The sequence below is a fragment of the Amblyomma mixtum genome, chromosome 1, assembly GCF_055824585.1.
Source record: "Amblyomma mixtum isolate Tamu chromosome 1, ASM5582458v1, whole genome shotgun sequence".
In the NCBI taxonomy this organism is placed as follows: Eukaryota; Metazoa; Arthropoda; class Arachnida; order Ixodida; family Ixodidae; genus Amblyomma; species Amblyomma mixtum.
This window is the reverse complement of record NC_143012.1, coordinates 175679067-175701382: the sequence shown is the minus strand read 5'-3', so window position 1 is coordinate 175701382 and position 22316 is coordinate 175679067. Positions and strand designations below refer to the sequence as shown.

Sequence of the window (22316 nt, the reverse complement as noted above, 5' to 3'; positions counted from 1 at the left end):
CCATGAAAGAAGGAGTCTCCGCCTTCATCGAATCGCGTCGTGTTCGAACACGGGTAGTCCGGCTCAGTAGCGCTGTGAGAGTTTTCGTACCAGCTCAACACTTGCATTAGTTTTATTGAAGTGAAAAGCGCACTGGCAAAGCGACCTCGTCTGCGTGCAGAAGATAGCACCGGGGAGCACAGAAACGCTGCTCCCGATTCGGAGGCTGTGGTGGTTGCTCTGGGGTATTCTGGGGAGAGGATACCACACGTGAGTTGTGTTGGATCACTCGTGGCGTCCAGAGGAAGGGGAGGGAGGACGAGGGAGAAGAGGGGAGGGAAAGATGCAGTCGGCGTTTACGTTGCAGCTGCAGAACATCGTTTTTCGGCCGAACACCAGCCAAGCCAAATACGAAACCTCCTCTTCCCGGCATTCTCGCGGTGGAAGAAGTGCTCTTTAAGTGGGAGGAGACACCAAATTTTTAGGCTATAAAAAGCATGCTATCCGATTCCTTTGTACGCATGGGCACTCAAAGCCAGGTGTCGGACAAAACAAACGTTTAAAAAATAATTTGATTCGGTTCCAAAGGTTACCTAAATGCTCGCTCTCACTATCTAGACCCAGCGTTGTCCTGTGTTCTCCTCCTGGTGTCTCGTACTTTCGCTGGTGAAGTTATGTCTGATCTAGACCTGCCGTTAGCGCGATCAACGCTGACGTCACTACGCTGGTAGAGCAACCAACGTTTTAGTGACGTCGTACCAAAATACAGTGACGTAGGATGAACGGGGCACAGCCACAGCGGCTGCCGTGACGCACGAGTGACCAGCCAAGTGAGCGCTGCGAACCGCCCCTCGCTCGGTTAGTTTTTGTCAACGTATTGCCGAACTAGACATGCTTGCTGGCATTTTTCGAAGTGCTTCGCATCCTCATGCGAACTCGCGAAGGCGATATTAGCGTGCGATCGTGCTATAAAAAAAATTTCGATGCCCTCATGCAATCAGATTAGTCGAAATCCGAGCTGCTGGGACTGGCCATGCCGTTTGTTTTCATGCGCTGGTCAGCACGTGTGTGTGAAAGCTGACGATGTAGCATTAGGTGCGTGAAAACTTTGTGGTCCAAGATGACCAGGCAAAGTAGCCGAGCATCCCAGATAGTGACGACACTATCCGACTCGGCGTTCAGAAGCCGAAACCGAAAATCCTTCACTTAAAAATGTGATAATAAATTATTCACAGTGATTATATGAATCTTCGAGTGTGTATCATGCTTCCTGGAGCAGTAATAAACGTTTGAAGGAAAGAACGCGCCAACCGCAAATTTGGTGTACCTACCCCTTTAAGGAACTCGCATAGACGGTGGCGCTCACTTTCCCGCTAAGAGTTCTAGAATCGGGTCGGGGCGAATAGGGTGGCCCTATCCGCATGCGCTTAGCGTTAGAGGGACGGGTTGTTTTGCGTTGCTTGAAGGAGGCGCTATGATAGCGGAAAAGAGAAAGCTTTTAGAATAGATGCTAATATATACAGGGTCCTGAATATTTGGGGGCTGGGTTTTAAAAAATTCCTATGCAAAATCTACTACCCCATTCGAGCTGAAATTACGTTCACAAAGTAGCAAAATGTGGTCTACATTATCTGATAAGGGATTCAATATCGGTACTTGCTTAGATTTTTCGGAACGGGCGGAAAACTGCTCTCGGCGGCGTGCACAATTTTCGCAGAAGCGAGTCGAGAAGCTGCGTTGACATGGTGCGCCATCTGTCGATTTTAACCTTCGAAGCAAGCGCGCCAACGGCCTTGCCGGAGATGGCGGTTGCCTCGCCGCTCGACAGATGGCGCACCATGCAAACGCAGCATTTCGACTCGCTTCTGCGAAAATTGTGCACGCCGCCGAGAGCAGTTTTCCGCCCATTCCGAAAAATCTAGGCAAGTACAGATGTTGAATCACTTATCAGATAATGTAGACCACATTTTGCTACTTTGTGAACGTTATTTCAGCTCGAATGAGGTAGTAGATTTTGCATAGGAATTTTTTAAAACCCAGCCCCCAAATATTCATGACCCTGTATTCTGCATTTTTTCATTGTGTAAATAAAACGACAAGTAAATTGTTGTAGTTACCAATTACTACTTAGGTCATTTGAAAAATGACGAAAATATTTTTTTTATAATGCGGACATGTTCAGTCCGAGCCAAGACTATCCACACAGGAAATTGCCGCCGCTAACAGCCGATTGCCTCCCGTGAGCGTGCATTTTTGTGCGTAAAAGTTCCGCGTTCGCTTTGGCGCTGGCTGTACAAAAAATGCTTTTCACATTTTTTAATTGTTTGCCATGTGCAGCTCCATCTTGGGGCGGAACCCGCAATGGTAACTCTCGCAAATGTAATTATTTGTATTTTCAGTTTTGTTTACGTCCGCGCGAATAAAATATACTGCGTAAATAAGAAAAGTGCGTTACCGGGATACCAATTCTTTGTGACCCCTTTTTAGACCAAGATTCCAAACCTGTTTCTGGAGATGAGTAGTTCGAACCTCCCGCGCTCTCTGACGTCATACGACGTGTACATGCTAAGCCTAGCAGCTCTGTAAACATGGAAGCAATGTGATAGTTTGCCGTGTTTTATTGTATTGTCATAATTTTGTGGTTCAGGCAATCTCAACCAAAGCCGCATAGTAGCGGTAACGCTGAATCGGTGATGAAGCAAGAGTCCCTGCTTCGACGGGCGCCGCATGCCCCAAAGCGATAGGGTGACCCTGTACTTAAATTTTCTAATCTCAGGCCCTCCGTTTTACGTGAAAACGTAAAGGCCTCGTGTCGTAGGGCTTTGCGTTAGGCGGGAAAATATGAAACGTTAACCAATAATAGTCAGTGTACAAGTACCTACAGCTGCACCGCCCACATAGAATAGAATACACCTAGCGTAGAATTAGAGAATAATTAGAACAAAATTGGACTGGAATTAGAGTTGCATTGGAATAGAAAAGGAACAGAATTAAAATAGAATTGCAATGTTTTCGAGTTACTCACACGCAAGCCCCTATGTGCCCCTGGTAATTTTTATTATCACTACGTCCGGCAGAAGTTCCATGACCATTATACCGTATAATGTCATACGATTACCCTACGATTGGTCTAATCTGGTGGCCTGAATTGGAGACGCGTTCTGCTGACTACGCACTTTGCTACGACAGTTCTGCGCAGATGAGAGACGCCAGCCGCTCTAGTGACCTACACAACCAGAAACTTGCGCAACGAGCTACGCTATGAATAGATGGGCAGTGAGCCTGCGTAACATCGGCGTCGGTGGTTCAGTGGTAGAATACTCGCCTGCCACGCGGGTGGCCCGGGTTCGATTCCCGGCCGACGCATTCGTTACTTTTTGCTACAGTGCTAGTTTTTACTATAGTAGGATGCAACTTGCAGAAACAGCAGTTGCTAACAGTCTGGCCAATCGGAATGGCCAAGCGCATTAGCGAGCGAAATCGACGTTTCAGTGTTCCACTAAAGGTACCCTAATTCGTTTCCATGGGCATACTGTAATGCAGCACATCTGTTGATGTGGTATTTCTTGATATTCGATTGAAATTTTGAAAGCTCTTTGTCGACCCTATAATTAAGGAATATATAAAAAAAATCGCTGCTCACAGTAGCTGGCAATCGATTGGGGCGATACACCTCACCGCGCGTCCCCTACCCCTATGACGCCTGTTGGCTGAAGGACCAGCCTTCAAACTCTCCCCCACTGCTCCATGACGTCATCGGGGTAGGGGACGCGCGGTGAGGTGGGTCGCCCTAATCGATTGCCAGCTACTGTGAGCAGCCATTTAAAAAAAGATATTTCAAAAGTATAGGATCCACACAGAGCTCTCAAACTGCACTCGAGTACCCACAAAGACCCCCACTACTGATCTGCTGCTCGAGAATGTGCACACAGAAATCATTTCAGGATCAAGCCAGGGAACATAATTCTAGATCTTATATTATTTTGTTCGTGCCTAATTCCTTGTTTAGGTAGCAAGGAAAGTTTTAACAATGGGCCACGTTTTTGTCATGGAGAAATTCTGCGTGGCGGTCCTGAACGTGGGCGGAGATTCTCACAAATTGGGCACGGAGCTTCGCTTCATTTCATCTTTTTATAACAATTTGGATGGACGGTAAATTTTACGTGTTGACCGGTTTGTACCAGGAATTGTTTCCTTTATCCAAACCAGATAGCGCCACTGACACTGGAGATGTGTCTGCGTTTGCGTACATTGAATGATGCAGAATAAATCATACCGTACTGCAAGATGCTTGTGTTTGCTGTGCGCAAGCGTGCATTCGCTTTTCTAGCGCACTCTGTTAGGAAATGTCCTGAATCATGACTGCGTGTAATGTGCGGCAGCGTGTCAGGGTTTGTCATGTCCACGGATGGTGAGCCGCTGGCGACGCGCCACTACATCGACGAGTTTGACATGCCAGAAGTGGTTTTTCGACGTCCCTTACTGTTCTCGATAGCCGTGGTGGTGGTGGAAAATATTTATGTACAGATACACTTCAGGAGGTTAGGTATGAGCTGACCCAGAGGGAGCCAGCCCTCACAAGTACTAGGTGGAGGTCCCTAGTTCGGGACCCCAGTGTCATTGGCCGCCGCCCGGGCTCGCGCGACCAGGACCCGTTGGGCCTGCAGGTAAGAGCAGCCGAGCACGGTCGCCTCCCAGTCCTCCCGGGCTGGGTTGGGGTGAGGGGGGAGAGCAAGGTTGGAGGGGCAGGCCCACACCATGTGGTAGATGTCCGAAGTCTTCTCTGCACAGTGCGGACAGTTGCCCGAGAAAGAAGGGTCGAAGTGTTTGAGAGCTACCGGGCACAGCAAAGTATTAGAGTACAGGCGAAGCAGAAGCCGCTCCTCCGCCTTTGAGAGTCCTTTACATGGGCTCGAATAAAGGCCGTGTCCAGATTTATAAAGTAAAACAATGTTTTTGAAGGAGTAAGCTGGAGTGAATTCGAGTTCCTGATCGTCGGGGTCGGAGGGGAATGTCCGGTGAGAGAGCGCGCGGGCAGCTGCCTCATTTCCCTCAAGGCCCATGTGAGCAGGAGCCCAAACGATACGCCGGTGAGCGGGGTCCCCGGTGTAGACGCTGTTTTGGAGACTGCGGTAGGTCAGGTACGGTACCCAGACCGGCTCGAATTTCCGACAGGCCCCTCGCGAGTCGGAAATAATTGTTTTTGAAGTGAAATCAGATGCAGCCAACGCAATGGCGACCTCCTCCGCGTGTGTCATGTCACGGGTTCTAAAAGTAAGGCCGTTCACTGTTTTCGATTAGTGGACGTCTGTGGCCATGTATCATCCCCCATGGTGGGGGCAGGAGGCATCCACGTAGAACAGGCCAGGTTTCGATCCATACTGGCGGGCCAGGGCTTCCACCCGCGCCAGGCGCCGGCCATTATGGTCATCACGGTTTTCGCGGGGAGAGGGCGCACGTGGAGGGCGGTCACTTTTATTCCTAAAGCTGGCAAACCAATTGACACAGATAACCTCCGCCCCATCTCTATCACCTCATGTGTGGGGAAACTAATGGAGACGATGGTGCGGGTTCGGTTATCTACATTTGAACACAAACATGTCTTTGCGAGCACCATGTTCGGATTCCGCCTACACCGATCCGCACAGGATGTCCTCCTGCAACTCAATCGGAAAGTCCTTGACCCTCTCGAATGCCCTCATAATGACCGGGTAGTACTCGCCTTGGATCTTAAAGGGGCATTTGACAATGTAACACATGAGATCATACCCACTACCCTAAGTCACACCGACTGTGGCCTCAACACATTCCGATACATAAGCCAATTTTTAATGGATCGTCAATCCTACATTCGAATTCAAGATAGAGACCATGGTCCTTACCTACTCGCCACGCGGGGAACCCCTCAAGGCACGGTACTTTCCCCGCTGCTCTTCAATCTGGCCATGATGCACCTGCCGGCCCAGCTGAGTGGTGTCGCCGGCGTGCAGCACGCGCTGTACGCCGATGACATCACTCTGTGGGCCACGCAGTGCTGCCCAGGAGACATTGACACCAGCCTGCAAACAGCGGCGACGATAGTAGACAGCTACGCCCGCCGCTGCGGTCTTCAATGTTCCCCTCAAAAATCGCAATTTGTGCACCTCCTCCCCTCACAGAAGTGCACAACTAAAATATCTCTGTCTCTTGAGAGTGGTCCCATACGCGAAAGTGATGAGATACGGGTACTCGGACTCTACATCCCCAAACACAGGCGGTCAGAGACTACATTGGTCGAACTCCGTAATGTGGGGGACCAGGTGGGCCGCATGGTCCGCCGGGTTTCCAACAAACGCGGAGGATTACGAAGTAAGGATGCCTTGCGGCTGGCAAACGCCTTCGTAACTAGTCGAATTCTCTATTCGACTCCTTATCTCCACCTACGGAAACAAGAGGAGGACGCCCTTGAGGTCATCCTTCGCAAAATTGTTAAACGTGCCCTTGACCTCCCCATCACTACTTCAAACAGCCGGCTAATGGCCCTTGGGGTGGTGAATACTTTCCGGGAGCTCCGGGAGGCGCACCTTACAAACCAGTACACGCGCTTGTCGCTAACGGAGTCTGGTCGCCGCCTTCTTGCTCGACTCCATATCCAACACACCCCTCCAATGGAAGACAGGTTTCACATCCCGGAACTGTGGAGACGTGCCCTCCACGTGCGGCCTCTTCCAGCAAACATCTCACATGAAGACTATAATGGTCGGCTCCTGGCACGAGCGGAAGCGCTAGCCCGATATTATGGCAACAAAACAGGTGCATACTACATAGACGCCTCCGGCCCTCACCACGAGGGATGGTACACGGCCCCGGTAGTTCACAACAGCAACACAGTTAACGGCCTCACTTTCAGAGCCCGCAGTGCAACACAAGCAGAATAGGTCGCGATTGCTCTCGCGGCCTCACATTCCAATTCAAAATACATAATAATCGACTCGCGAGGGGCCTGTCGGAACGTCGAACAAGGCTGCACTCCCTACCTAGCCTACCGAATATACCAAAATTGCATACGGGATACGGACCCCGCACACCGTTACCTCTTATGGGCCCCTGCTCATCAGGGGTTGGCAGAAAACGAGGCAGAAGACGCAGCCGCCCGCGCGCTCTCTCACCGGGCTGTTTTCTCCTCCCCACCTGATCAGGAACCCGATTTTAATCCGGTCTATACGTTCAAAAATATCACAACCTACTATCAAGATAGCCATCGCCTTTACCCTAGCCCATGTGAAGGCCTCAAGAAGGCGGATGAGCGGTTACTTCTCCGCCTCTTCACCAATACATTGCTGTGCCCGGCAGCCCTAAAACATTTCGACCCCTCCTTTAGCGGCAACTGCCCGCACTGTAGTGCGGTGTCTTCGGACACCTATCACATGGTGTGGGCCTGCTCCTCCAACCCGGCCATTCCCCCATCCCCAACCCAACCCGGGAGGGCTGGGAGGCGACCCTACTCGGCTGCCACGACTTACAGGCCCAACAAGCCTTAGTCGGGGGCGCCCGGGCGGCGGCTACCGCCACTGGGGTCCCAAACTAGGGACCTACACTTAGTGTTTGTAAGGATTGGTCCCTTATGGGTTGATCCAAACACCTCCTGTCCGTTCTGAATAAATGTTGTCACCACCACCACCACCCGCTGGGATGGAATACGTACGCGCTCTTCCATGAGAGTGGTGTTTTGGATGTGTAGTCGGGCAAGGAGACGGCGATCCGACGATGTCTTCGAGCGACGTGTGTATTGTAGCCGCGGCGCTGTGGCTCTGTAGTGAGCTCGCGAGTCAGCTGTAAAGTTGAATTTTCAGGCGTCAGTGAGCATGCGTACGCTTCACACCATGACGAACTTGTGGAAACATCGTCCGCAAAGTCTTTCAAAGGATACATGACGAAAAACGGAGCAAGAAATTTTTTAGAGCTCAGCTCTTAGGCGCCCGTTTCTGCGTTTCGCGGCGTCGCCGTCGCCGCCGCCGTAGTCCGTCGATGCGTATCAGCAGCATGCACGCACTGGTTATTCTAGGTGACTTCAATGCCCACCACCCTGCGTGGGGCTACCCGCGGCCCTGTCCGAAGGGGAGAGAGCTAAGCAAATGGGCTTCACCCTGCTCACGGATCCTCTCACACCCACAAGAGTGGGTAACAGCGGGCGCGCTGACACGGCCCCAGACCTCACCCTGGTGAAGAATGCGGGTACAGCTAGTTGGTCCAACTCCTTGCTAAACCTAGGCAGTGACCATTACATACTTGTCACGGAAACTGACGTTGGCCCTGCTAAGCGCCAAACGCGCTTCCCGCATATTATCGAATGGGACGCTTTCCGCGACGCTCATAACCAGGACGGGAGAAAGGCAGAAATCACAAACATAGAACAACGGGCGGAGGAACTCCGCAGGGATGCTAAGAATGCGACTAAAATGCTCGCTGACAACGCGGAACTTGAAGTACTAGACAGTCGCCTTCTTCATATGAGGGAGGCCAAAGCTAGTATGGAAAAGCTATTAACGAGACAAAATTGGAATTGCAATCTCAGGAGACGCCTAGCGCGCCACAACAATGAGATTGAGGCATATGCACTTAGACTCTGCGATCAGAACTGGGAAACAATGTGTGACCAGCTTGAGGGCAATACCGGCCTCGCCAAAACATGGAACCTCCTTCGGCACCTCCTCGATCCAGAAGGTAGTAAGTTAACACAGCGACAAAATTTACAGAAATTAAGTTATAAATTTGAAGGTTCGGAGCAGGAACTCCTGGATGATATTCGTTGTCGATATATAGGCTCCGCCACCAAAACTTTCGTACCGCGCTATGAGGGTAAATCCAACAGCGAACTAGACGCCACTATTCACGAATTTGAGGTTCGAGCAGAAATACTAAAACTGAAAACCAAATCAGCCTCCGGACCCGATGGTGTGACCAACAAAATGCTTAGAAACTTCGATGATAAATCTATAACAGCGCTGACCAATTTCATGCAAGGATGCTGAGAGAAGGGTGAGATTCCCAAACAATGGAAAACAGCTAAGGTAATTTTCATACCTAAGCCAGGAAAACTGCTCAATCTAGAAAATCTAAGGCCTATATCCCTCCCATCTTGCGTTGGAAAACTGATGGAACATGTCATACAAACGCGACTAAACAATTTCATGGAAGACAACGACTTATACCCCGATTCGATGATAGGTTTTAGATCGCATTTTTCCACGCAAGATGTCATGATACAGCTAAAACATGACAAATTAGACACTAAGTCGCTCGATGCGAAAGTAATAGTGGGACTTGACCTCACTAAAGCTTTCGATAATGTATAACACGAAGCGATATTAGAAAACCTGGCTCTTTTAAACGTCCGGGAGCGCACATACAACTACATTGCCAATTTCCTTTCGGGCAGGATAGCGCGCATCCACTTTGGTGAAAGTCAGTCTCTAGACATACACTTGGGCAGCATAGGCACCCCTCAGGGTTCGGCACTTTCCCCTCTTCTCTTCAACGTGGCCGTCATACGGCTCCCGAAGAGGCTGGAGGGGATAGATGGCTTGAATTTCTGCATGTATGCGGACGACATCACCACGCGGATGACCCGTGGACACGACGCGCACATCGAAAGTACGCTACAGAAGGCCATAAATGAGGTAGAAAACTATGTCAGCCGTAGGGGCTTGCAATGCTCGCCGCAGAAGTCTGAACTTCTTTTTTATCGACCTCTGCATCAAAGACAAACTAGAACCATCCCTAACATCAACTTACAAACTTAAGGGGCAAAGATTCCTCATGTTGAAAAAATCTGAATTTTAGGAATGATTATACAAAGCAACGGGTATAACGGTGATGCAATAACTAAGATGGAAAACTGCGCGCAACAAACGATGCGACTCATACAGCGGATTGCCAACAGGAGACACGGCATGAAAGAGGAGAATCTCCTACGGCTGGTACAGGCGTTCGTAGTTAGCCGTATCTCGTATGTTGCCCCCTTCCTTGATCTTTAAGTTTCTGAAAAGGAAAAGATAAATGGAATTATCAGGCGGTGCACGAAACAAGCTCTAGGATTGCCCATCCGTACATCCACTTACCGCCTCCTAGAGCTAGACATGCATAATACCCCGGAAGAAATTACGGAAGCATTGAGAACGTCCGAAATCGAACGCTCAGCCAGGACCACAACCGGCAGGGCCATTCTAGAAAAACGCAATCTGAGCAGCGATAACAGAACAACCGCCAAAGTTGACATGCTCGGAGAAATTGGGGACAATATAGTTGTACCCCTATTACCCAGGAATATGCATCCTATTCATCACTGAGTGCGCCGGGCCAGAGGCGCTAGAGAAGCGCTTCTGCTCCTACGAAGACGAGGATGTGGTCTACGTGGATGCCGCTGAGTATGGTAAGAACACGATGACCATCGCGGTCGTCAATAATAAACAACTCCTCAAAATAAGTGCCTCCATACTCTCGGGTAACCCAGAGACTGCAGAGGAAGCTGCCATAGCATTGGCTTGTGTAGGCACAAAAGCGAGGAACATCATCAGTGACTCCAAAGTTGTCATACTAAATTTCAGCAGGGTCCGGGTCTCCCTCTTAACGAATACAATTCTAAGCCGTCATGTAATAGACAGGAAAATTGCACTAGTCTGGACACCAGCACATGCATCCTTGGCTGGTAATGACACGGCCCACGAGTTCGCCCGAGGCTTTTCCTTCCGGGCGGACCCGAGCGAGGTGGTATTTACAGACAGGGATCGCATGGTGACCTACAGAGAAATTACACAGCACTATCGTTTACAACGAGCTAGACTTCCTCCAGCGGATAGATCCTTGTCCAGATACCAAGCTATCAATTGGCGCCGGTTACAAACGTACACCTTTCTAAACCCGGCCCTCTGGAGTCTTATGTACCCAGGGAAATTTTCAGACAAATGCGCAAACTGCGAACTTAGGGTCACCTTGGACCACATACTATGGGAATGTCCTCATGCCCCCCGGGAAGGACGAGGTATAAACACAAAAGATCAATGGGAGACCTTACTACTGAGCTCCGACCCGGCGACTCAGTTACAACTCGTCCGACTGGCCGAAGCCGCCGCCGAGAGTCGAGACCTTTCGGCCGTCGTCTAGGCGGGTAGCCCTCTGGCTACCCTCTTTCTGTTGGACATTAAAAGTTTTCCTATCCCATCCGTTGTAAACAGCAGTGGTCACCTTAGTCGCGCTTTAAGCTGCGAAACCAATGCAGCGGGAGCTTGGAAAGCAGAGGGTAAAATTTGTAAATTATTTTTTGAAGAAAGGAAACGCGCAGTATCTGTCTCAAACATCTCGGTGGACACCTGAGCCAGAGGGAAGGAAGGCGCATAGCTGCCCTCTTGGAACAGTGCACACTTTAATCGTGCTTTAAGCCAAATGGCGGTAGGGTGAATAGATGGAAACAACTTTATTACACACAAAAAAAAAAACCTTCTAGGGTAGTCCCCTACTGATCCAGGAATCTACTGGCTTGTGCTTCACGTAAAGCCCGATCCACCAGCCAGTTCCGGCCGGCAGGGGCTGAGTGGTCCGTAAAGCAGCCTCCCAGGAAGAATGAGTGGGATTGGGGATGAAGGGGGGGGGGGGGGGTACTGCCTTTGGGGAAGAACATTTCCAAAGGTATCGGAAAAGTGTGGATCTGGGCACGTCACAGCAATCAGCAGGAAAGGTGGGGTGAAAGTATGAGAGACGGTGGGGTGAAATAAAGCAGCCTACCTGTAATTGTCGCCATGTGGCGCTGGATAAGAGCGACAAGGTACTGTGGGGTGGTGGCAGTGTCATGCGGCTGAGTTTGTAGAATGTGCTGATTTGATGATATGTAGAGAGGACCGATGGTGCCTCTTACACACGGTTGGGTGCCTGATCATCTTGGGTCCGGGAGGAGAGTTCTCGGGCCAGCGCATGAACGCGCTCATTACCGGGGATCAAGGCATGCCCAGGGACCCACGACAGAGTAACCGTTCGGTCGAGAGAGGTGACTGTGGCAAGAATACGATGTGTTGCCGCCACGCCCTTTAGGTAGTGGCGGTACGCGGCCTGGGAATCTCCAAATTTCGGTTACGTTTTTGTCAATGGTGGAGTGGGCCAGAGCAAGTGCGATGGCGGCTCCTTCCGCCTCTGCAGGCGAATTTGTTCGGATAGTGACGGCGGCCCCCACTGTGCCGTCTTCATAGGCTGCGACTGCAGTGAAATATCCTGCTTCAGAATTTTCTGCCGCGTCGCAATAAAGGATATCTAAGCGGTTGCTGTATGTTTTGGTGTAATAGCTCGCTCGTGCCTGCCGCCTACCCTGATGGAGACTATCGCTCATATTGCGCGGTAACGGCTTCTGATATATGTGATCCTGCGTGCTCAGAGAAATCATGCGAGGTGTAGGACTTGTTGGGGTGCGAAAAGGTGGATTGAGACGTTGCTGTCGCAGTAGGCGTTGTCCTGTTTCCGTGCGACTCATGCGGACTAATAGGTTGGTGCGTTGAGCCTAACCGTCCGTGGAAGACGCAGGGCGGGGGTGACAGCCGTGCGTATTAGGATGTCTGCCTGTTGTGTTTGCCGCTGAGTGAGTATGTGGTATGGGAGGTGGTACGTAATGCGGCTAATGATTAGTGCATTTGTCATATTGAGGGTCTCGCGTTCACACAGCCCTGCGTGCTGCCACCCGCCTGATAAGTGCAGCTACCTGTTTGGTCTGTCTTCGCAAGAGCTGAAGGGTGGCGGTTACATCCAATGTGTTGTTAATGAGAAGGCCGAGAATGTTCACCTGAGGCACAATGGGCACTGTATTCCCGTACATGTGCAGTTCAATCTGGGGATCACTGGCGGGGGGTTTCAGCTGCAGGAGTTCCGATTTATTTGGAGAGCAACGGAGGCCTGTGTTTGCTAAATGGGTGGCGGTGATGTCTAGCAGATTGCAGGATATCCTGGGCTGTTCCAAGGGATCCTCCCGTTGTCCAGGGTGTTATATCATCTGCGTATATGACTGTGTGGAGCTCTGGGATAGCAGAAAGGGCCTTTGCCAGTGGCGCTAGGTCAATGTTAAGAAGTAAAGGCGATAGAACCGCCCCTTGAGGGACACCCCGGTTAAGCAGGAGAAGGGCTGGAAGGCAATATCCCCTAGGTGGAGTTTTGCCGTGGGTCCTTGAAGGAAGGCCCGAATATATTGCCATATGAAGGTGCCGCATCCCGTGGTAGCTAATGTCGTGAGGATATGGTAATGGCTTATTGTGTCGAAAGACTTATGAGTATCCAGGGCCAGTATGGCTCGTGTAGCGTATGAAAACCAGAACGAGAAGATGGGTCCCCCACCTTATGTACCTTCATTTAGCCGAATCAGTTGGGCGCAGCTTGTCAAGCTGCAAAAACAGGAATCCCCTGCTACCCCGGAGGGGGCCTCCTTTCTTACGAAGCGATATACGCGTTTGTGTACGGATTCCGGAAGGGTTTTCGTGGTTTTCTGTCAATCCCCCCGTCCAGTGGCGTCTGAAGGTGTAGTGTGTTTGAGAATCCTGGTGTCGGCATAACAGGTGGGACTCCTGCCTCGCCACCAAGAATTCTGCTGGGATGGCTTTCATAATCCGCTAAAAATCCACTAATTAATTTTTAAACCCGCACATATATCCGATGTAAAAAATACTTTCTTGGCGCTCTCTGCATGGCACACAAATATAAGGCAATGCAACGCATTAGTGTCACAAGTATGATTAGAGCAGGGTAGGCAAAAACGAAACTAGAATGCGCAGCAAAATTTGAAGCGGCGTCTATGTGTGCGAGTATCATATACAGACTGTTGAGAAAATAAACGCGCGCAGTAGAATGCTTTTTTTAGTCACACGGGTGGATGTTCGAATTTTGCACAGATAAGACATTTGGTCGTCAGAATTATATACAACACCAGGTTTTCTTCTGTAGCTTTACCAAATTGAAAAACTAATCAGGCTGTGCTAGCTTCTTGGAACTCCCACAGTTTCACTTTGTGCTCCGGCGGCCACTATGGGCTTTTAACGTCCCAAATCAAGTCCAGCTATGCGGGACGCCGTAGTGGAAGGCTCCAGTCAATGTCAACCACCTCAAATTCTTTAAAGTGCACTGATATCGCATAGTGCACATGCCTCTCGCATTTCGCCTCCAGCGAAATGTGACCGCCATGACCGGGGTAATTTATTTTGGACGTTTTTTTTCTTGGGATCGGTTTTGTAGAGGTAGGTGAAATTTAATTTTCGAGTAAATAAAAGGCACAGAACTGCCTCACTTCTAGGTGGACACCTCAACTGTGCCTTGAGGGGAGGGAGGAAGGTGTGAATGAAAGGAGAGAAAGAGGTTCCGTTGGTTTATTGGTTTATGGGGGTTTAACGTCCCAAAGCAACTCAGGCTATGAGGGACGCCGTAGTGGAGGGCTCCGGAAATTTCGACCACCTGGACTTCTTTAACGTGCACTGACATCGCACAGTACACGGGCCTCTGGACTTTTGCCTCCATCGAAATTCAACCGTCGTGGCCGAGATCGAACGCGCGTCTTTCGGGTGAGCGGCTGAGCACCATAACGTTACACTGATCCACTGCGGCAGCAAAAAATAAGAGGTGCTGTTGTGGAGCGCTGAGGAATAATTCCGGCCACCTGGGGATCTTTAACGGGCTTTGAAATCGCATAGCACACGGGTAACTTTTTGCATTTCACCTCCATGAAAATGCGGCCGCCGTGCGGCTGGGTTTGAACCCGGGTACTCGGCTCAGCGCCGAGCACGCTCACCACTGATCCAGGACTTAAATGCTGCTATTCAAATGTGCCCCGTGAGAGTAGTAGCAAACGTTCGATGTATAATCAAATGAATTTAATAACTTGCAATAATACCCTCTCAGGACACTAATTAATGAGTGTTTCTATTTCCTAGTCGCTGCCGGCAGCCGGAGTACCCAGCTTAACTGCAGGAAGCTGGCTCAGCCTGCTTTTCTTTAATGCGTTAGCATTTAAACAGTGCTGTGAACAAAAATCCCACTGTCGGCTTGCGTACGGTGGTGTCACTGAAAGAGGAGAGTAAGCGGCACGCGCAGCGCACTGCAATGCAGCCCCGCAACTTGTCGGTAGGTTTGAGTGGCTCTTCCGTGGCGTTCGGCGCTCGACCACAGATGTACACGTGTCGCGCGTTCCAAGAGTCGCGTTGTGTTTTGTGCGCTGTAAACGAATCCTTTTGGTCGCACTTCGTTCTTTTTAATTAGGTGTAATTACAATGGAACATGGGATTTATTCGAGTAGTGTAGCATGGGGACAGGGGGGTCAGTGGTAAGAAAGGGAGAGGGGGCCTACATTCTCATTAGCCCAGAGCCCCCATTTTTCTTTACCCGGCCCTTTCTTTCAGTATCAAGTTAGCGCTCGTCCTGTGTCCTGTTTTCTCGCGCTAAGCCCACCCGCAAATCAAGAAATCTACTGGAACGACGTTTTTATTGCAGCCGTGTGACCGACAACACCTGAAAGCTGTGCAGGCAAAACGTGGAACGCGTGCATGAATCTCCTGGGCTCATCACTGATCCAAAAACTGAGCAATAATATCAAGAACATGGACACAGTACACATGGTGATACTGGTTCAACGATAATAGCGGTTAATGTGGACTAGGCGCATAATGTTCAGCAAGCAAAAGAAAGCCGGTTGGACGCACCTTTTTCCGCGGCGGGCCTTCCTTGGAGGGACACTTGCGCGAGGCCATGCGCTTGTTTTGCCGCCACGTCCTCATTTCTTCTGCAGTGTCTGCAATTTTTACCGCAAAATTATGATAAGTGAACGCCAAAGCCGTGTTCGGCAACGCCGGAAAGGGTCCTAACACTTACCTGTCATGTGTACAATGGTGGCCTTGTAAAACCCGCCCTTGGTGGTGCTGTCGCCTTCCCAAAAAACACCATACGGCTTCCCTCTTTCGAAGTCGTCGATGTCATTGGGAGAGAAATGCCTAACATCGGCGTCCGATACGACGTACCGCTTATTCTCGCCTTCGTATTGTACAAGCACGAACATCGTGTTGCTCCAACAAAGTGCGTGCTCACCTCAGAACCTCCGGCCTACGCTAAGCGGATTCTCCGAAGCGGTATGGCTACGCCTAGTCATGGCCGGCAACCGAATTGACCAAATGTCATCGTATTTGTCGGAAACCAAACCGCACCAATTTTTCTTGTAAACAAGCATTTATCTGTCATATCTAATTAACATTTAATTTAAGTTAGTCTATTAGGAATATATGATTAATTTCGGTTTTCTACGCTAAGGTTTTATTATTGTTTTTACTGAGTGCCTTGAGTGTACCAAGCAATGTGCGCCACCATGTTTGCGGTGATAACAAGAACTACTCTAAAGCCCTACTGGCGTGGCCAACCTTATGTCTACGGACTTGATGGCTCTTGCTTCCCACACTCCACACTATTCTAGTTCACTGTATCTCTATTCCAATGGTTTATGGATGATATGATGCCTTCACGAGCTGGCCCGCTACAAGCTGCATGTAAAAATAAAATATATCCAGCTTAAAATCATGGCCGCGGCCTAGATTCGGTTAAATATACTATACAGCTAATTTGATCAGGCAATAATGCTACTGCACATATTCGCAAGACTTTGTGCATGCTATAGAGGGCAGCAAAACGTTCATGTCCCTTATAATGTTCAGGCGTATTAATGGTGTCAATCGCAAAAAAAAGAGAGACGAAATCAGAATTAACTGATCAACAGCATGCATATGTCTTAAAAATTCTTTTCAATAGCTAGAGTGTACGCGTACACAAGCTATATAATAGTTGGTTATTCTATGGGTTATTCATAACACACGCGTCGTGACGTAAAGAGGGGTGACACAATTAAATAGCATGTAGCAATAGAATGATCAATGCAAGTTGACGGCGTCTTCCTTGTTTCATTTTGTGTGTTATAGGTAGTTGCATCGTTATGCAGTTACTACATTAATTTTTTGCTCAATTTGTGGCACGTACTATCGCGATCGAAAGAAGCAGGAATAACGCGGCGCCTGCGCGCTCCGCTGTTCATATTTCTTTTGATCGCACTCTTACATGATCGACGTACTCGTCCTAGAATGCATCACGGACAGCTCTATAGCGTCTTTTTGCCACCATCGAAGTAAAAGCGCGGTGAAAAGAAATGCGAACAGCTGAGCGCGTACGCTCCGCGTTACTCCCGTTTCTTTCGATCGCATTTGTACGCGTATGTATGCTTAGAATTGCAGGCAATGCGCATTTAAGCGGCACTGTCTCATTTCGATATGCAGTCACAGCGTTTGAACTGTGAATACATATATTCACTTCTACGTTCATACACAATTCCCCAAGTCAGGCACTTGGGTCACCCCCTTTTGTGAAGAAACGAGTAAGTGCAGCGACGCCGGTTCACGCAGAGCCTTCATATTTATAAGCGGTACGGTGGAAAAGTGACGAGTTCAACTTCAAGAGATATATTCATGCAATGAGCCATACAACATAGCACGAAAGTTTTGAGCTTTGAACTTCTGACCCAAGGCGCACGTTCCTCCGGTTGTAATTATAGCGGCCTCCCAAACAAATTGGGAACAGAAATTGGGAACACAGTGCAAGCTTTTCGTTGTTTTTTCTCTACAACTGACGGAGGCCCGCACAACACCATCGCGCGCTCGAGTAAAGCCTGTTTCACACACGTGAAACTGCTCTGTTGCTCCGGCGCAAAAGCTGTTTACAGCCATCGCGGCGGTTCCAGCAATCAGAGCTGCAATGTTCTAAAAAGTTTGACATTTTTCTCCACGCTGCGCTGCCCAATTTTCAGTCGCTTGCATGCGTGTGAACCAGCCTTTACACGGATGTAGTCGTGCGTGTATGGTCCCTGACGTGGCCAGTGGCACCCGCTGCTGGGATCTGGCGTGTCACGGCCTTCCGTCAACACGCGCGCCTCTTCCTCACGCTGCAGGACGTGAAATTCCTATTTAGTAAGCATATCTGCATGTTTATTTTGGTAACTAGGAAAGAACAATGGTGCCATTTTTTTTAGAAAGGAGCGCCGTGTTGGAAATATTATCTACTCTAACTAGGGGAACAGTTCCCAGTTCCGCCACCGCGGTGGCTCAGTGTTTATGGTGCTCGGCTGCTGACCCAAAGACGCGGCTTCGATCCTGGCCTTGGGGTCGAATTTCGATGGAGGCGAAATTCTTTGCGAAGTGAGCGCACGCTAAGGAAGGAGGTCGAAATTTCCGGAGCCCTTCACTATTCCATCCCTCATAGCCTGAGTCGCTTTGAGACGTTAGACCCCCCAAAACCATAACCATAATTCCCAGTTCCATCGCGAAGAACAGAGTTGAGGTCATATAAGGCATAAAAAAGCAGTAAGAATCACTGCTTCATTGTTTTACTTGACTGAGACTGTTTTACGTCAGCCACCCTCAAGAGTTGCAGCAGATGAACAAGCAGCTTTTATATCGCACTTTCCGTACACTCCTCAAGCGATCTCCAGCCACTCTGTACGAGGTATGCTTCGGCTGAAATCGAAACGAAACAGCATGAGGGAAAAAAATTCAATTAATTCCACATGCCAATGCATGTTTACTAATATCTTGAGTACAGTGAAATAAAAAACCCATACATGACATAGAGCCTTTAATTTGCAATTTTCAAAGAGCACCACGGCTTATCTTGTAGCTTCATTTAGACGTTGACTTTAGGTCCATTTCAAATCTACAGCTAATTTGCTTACCAAAGTTTGGGAAAAGGGTAGCTGCATGATAAAACTTGCTACTGAACTGCGCGGAAATATACATTTATTTTTTTTTTGACAACTGAACACTATTTTTCGCATCTAAGGAAATCTAGGGAATTTTTTGTTGCAAATTGGGGGAGAAGCGGATCTGCAGGTTGGCAGCACTGCTCCCGCTCTTTGCGTACTTATTTTGGGAGCGTAGAACGTGTCGCCCGGCTAGCTCAGTCGGTAGAGCATGAGACTCTTAATCTCAGGGTCGTGGGTTCGAGCCCCACGTTGGGCGCAAGTTTTCTTATTTTAACGTTTTGGACAAAGTTTGATTTTTTAGTGACGCGTTATTCTCGACCACCGCAAAATGAACTCTGTGCTCTCGTGGTCTTACAGTTCAGTGCTTTTGCGTGGAATTCGCTGTCGTAGCATACGGGGTCGCCATCATCGTGATACGTCTGATCAAATACCCCTGTATTTGTCTCCAGCGGGGAGATTTGCCCCGTCCTGTCATCCTGGACAGACGGACGGACGGAAGTTAGGAGGCTTTCCTTTGAAACGGGGTTGTGGAAGTTGCCTCCATGCTTGGCATTTTTGTATACGTATGTCTTTAACGGTGGAATAAATCAGTATATGAATTCGCCATTCTCTATAAATATAATTTTTCATCCTTCACCCCCAACCTTATGTCACAACTCTGCTTTTGAGCCGCCAATCTTCCAATCGCTTTTTCAGCAGCATATTCACTTTACCTATATTATCCATTAATCCTAGGGCCTCCAGGAAAGTGGATGAGTCTGCATCGATATCCGAGTGGATATTGGCGCTTTCTAGAATTAGGTGTCCAATTTTTTCTACAGATTTACAACACATTGCACATGTGTCGTCGTCTTGCTTAAATTTCCTTTTGTAGCTTCGCGTTCCAAGACACTCTCTGCTTGCTTCAGAGAGTAGGGCGCTGGACCTTATAGAACTTTATCTGCCTAATTTTCCTTTTCCAATTTATTTATTTATTTATTTATTTATTTATTTATTTATTTATTTATTTATTTATTTATTTATTTATTTATTTATTTATTTATTTATTTATTTATTTATTTATTTATTTATTTATTACAATACCTTCAGGGCCCCAGTGGGACGTTACAGAAGGGAGTGGATAAAAAAGTAAAAACAATGCAGCAAAATGAAAACAAAAAGTAAATGGAAAATGTAATGTAATACAGCAAGGAATGATAAAACGTAAGCTTGAACAAAATTCAAATCAGATTACGCAAGAAAACAGCCTAGTCAAACACACAGTTTTCCGCGGCATAAACAGGTTTCAGAAATGTCGGCAACCAAGGTGGGCAGGTGGTTCCAATCGCTCACCGTCTTGGGTATAAACGAGTTAAAATATGCATTGCTTCGGCAGTATGGAATGTGTACCTTGTGACGATGATCCGTGCGAGGTGATATGAACGATGGTTCAGATAGAAGATCCCGTTTTAGCTTTTGATTGTGGTAGAAAATCTTGTGAAAAGTTTGTATTCGCGCGAGTTTTCTACGAAGGGAAAGGCTAGGAAGGTTCAAAGTATTTTTCATTGCAGTTACACTAGCAGTGCGGGACAAGTTAGACAAAATAAATCGGGCGCTACGATTCTGTACTGACTCTAACTGATTAGTAAGAGTTTCAAGTCCCGGGTCCCACACAGAGCACACATATTCTAATTTCGATCTTAGGTTTTATAGAGTAGCAGTTTTAAAGAAGATGGAGCCATGGAAAAATTACGACGCAAGTAGCCAAGCAAGCGGTTAGCATTGTTAACAATATAATCAACATGTGCCTGCCATGAAAGGTTAGCAGTTATATGAACCCCTAATTATTAATATGTGGTGACTTGCTCAAGGAGAGAACCTGATATATTGTAGGGAATAAGATTTTCGTTAGCAGACCGGTGTGAAATACGCATGACCTTATACTTGTTAGTATTCAGTCTCATGAGCCAACTATTACACCAACTAGATACCTTATTTAGGTCACTTGGAAGTAAGGATGAGTCTGAAGCGGATTTGATTACTCGATAAATAACGCAATCATCTGCGAAAAGCCTGATTGTGAAGTTAATAGAAATTGGTAGATCGTTAATGTATATTAGAAACAATAGCTGCCCGAGCACGGAACCTTGAGGCACGCCGGAGGTAACAGAGCATGGTGAGGAATCAGCGTTATTTGCAGTGACGATTTGAGTTCTGTTACGCAAAAAACTCTCGATCCATGAAAGAATGTTTGGGTCGATGTTTAGTTTACCGAGCTTAAAACAAAGTAATTGGTGATTAACAAGATCAAATACTTTCTGAAAATTTAAAAATACGCAGTCAATGAAAAATCCCTTGTCTAATGCATCAAATAAATCATGGGTGAAGGAAATGAGTTGCGTTACACAAGAAAATGATTGACGAAAGACATACTGAAGAGGGAAAAAAAACGAATGATTTTCTAGAAATTTAACCAGATTAGAATAAATGACATGTTCAAACAGTTTACACGGGACACTCGTTAATGATATGGGTCTGTAATTAAGAGCAAAGCGGAAAGTTGGGCAAGTTGGATAACGTTCATGATGTAAAAAATAGCGCACAGGGAACACACGGGACGGAAAGTAAACGACGCAGACAAGCGCTTGTCTGCGTCGTTTACTTTCCGTCCCGTGTGTTCCCTGTGCGCTATTTTTTACATCATGTAATTAAGAGCACAATGAGCATCACCAGACTTGAATATTGGTACCACCTTACCCACCTTCCAGACCCCGGGTAGCTGTCCTGAATTCAAAGATTGCAAAAACAGTGCACACAAGTACATGGAAGAATAAACACTTGAATTCTTTAAACATTTAGAATTTATGTCGTCGATTCCCGAAGACGAAGAAATTTTGAGATTATTAATTAGACTTTCTATACCAAGACTGTCAAACACTATTGGGTCCATTAATGGATTCTGCACAGGCTGAAAAGAGGGCAGAGAAACAGATAATTGCTCTAAAAAAGTATTAGAGAAGGCCATGGTAGAGAGAGGGTGTGGTAGATGGTCCTTGGAGATCACAAAAATGAACAAGGGAGGGGAAAACCTCAGGTTGCTTGAGCCAACGTTTCGACAAGGGGACTTGTCTTCGTCAGTGAAGGCGTCATTTAGCACTTGAGGGCACACTGATGAAGGAATGGCTGCGCCGCTTCTATCGTTCAGAGCTATTGCTTTATGCTTGGGACCAGAAATGATGTTCCAAAATTTTTTGGCATTATCAATCAACAAAAACGGAAGCGTACTCTGGAAAAAACCTGCTTGGCGTTTCTTAAGGCTTTTCGATACTCAGATGTTATGGCACGATACACAACCCAGTGATCAGGGCAACCGGTGGTTTTCGCTCTACGATAAACTCGCTGAAATAATGCATGCAAATACGTTGGAATAATGCATTTCTTACCTTCTGCGTTTTTTGCCTGTAGTTTAAAGCTCTTTTTGTTTTCATTATACTTACCAGCTAGTTTCCTAGTCCTTTTCCTCCACTTTAAGTGGACGCTCTTTCTGTATTAGTATTTAAATACCTTAGCCAGA

At 47.9% G+C, this 22316-nt stretch overlaps 1 protein-coding gene and 2 non-coding genes across 3 annotated transcripts in view; all 3 read left to right on the top strand.

Moving 5' to 3' along the window:
- The window catches only part of LOC149369943 (uncharacterized), a 140674-nt gene that overhangs the window by 22691 nt on the left and 95667 nt on the right, over positions 1-22316 (top strand). The gene's annotated exons all lie outside the window — the stretch shown is intronic.
- TRNAG-GCC (transfer RNA glycine (anticodon GCC)) lies at positions 3275-3345 on the top strand. Its single transcript has one exon. It is a non-coding gene; the product is annotated as a tRNA-Gly (tRNA).
- On the top strand, positions 18947-19019 carry TRNAK-CUU (transfer RNA lysine (anticodon CUU)). Its single transcript has one exon. It is a non-coding gene; the product is annotated as a tRNA-Lys (tRNA).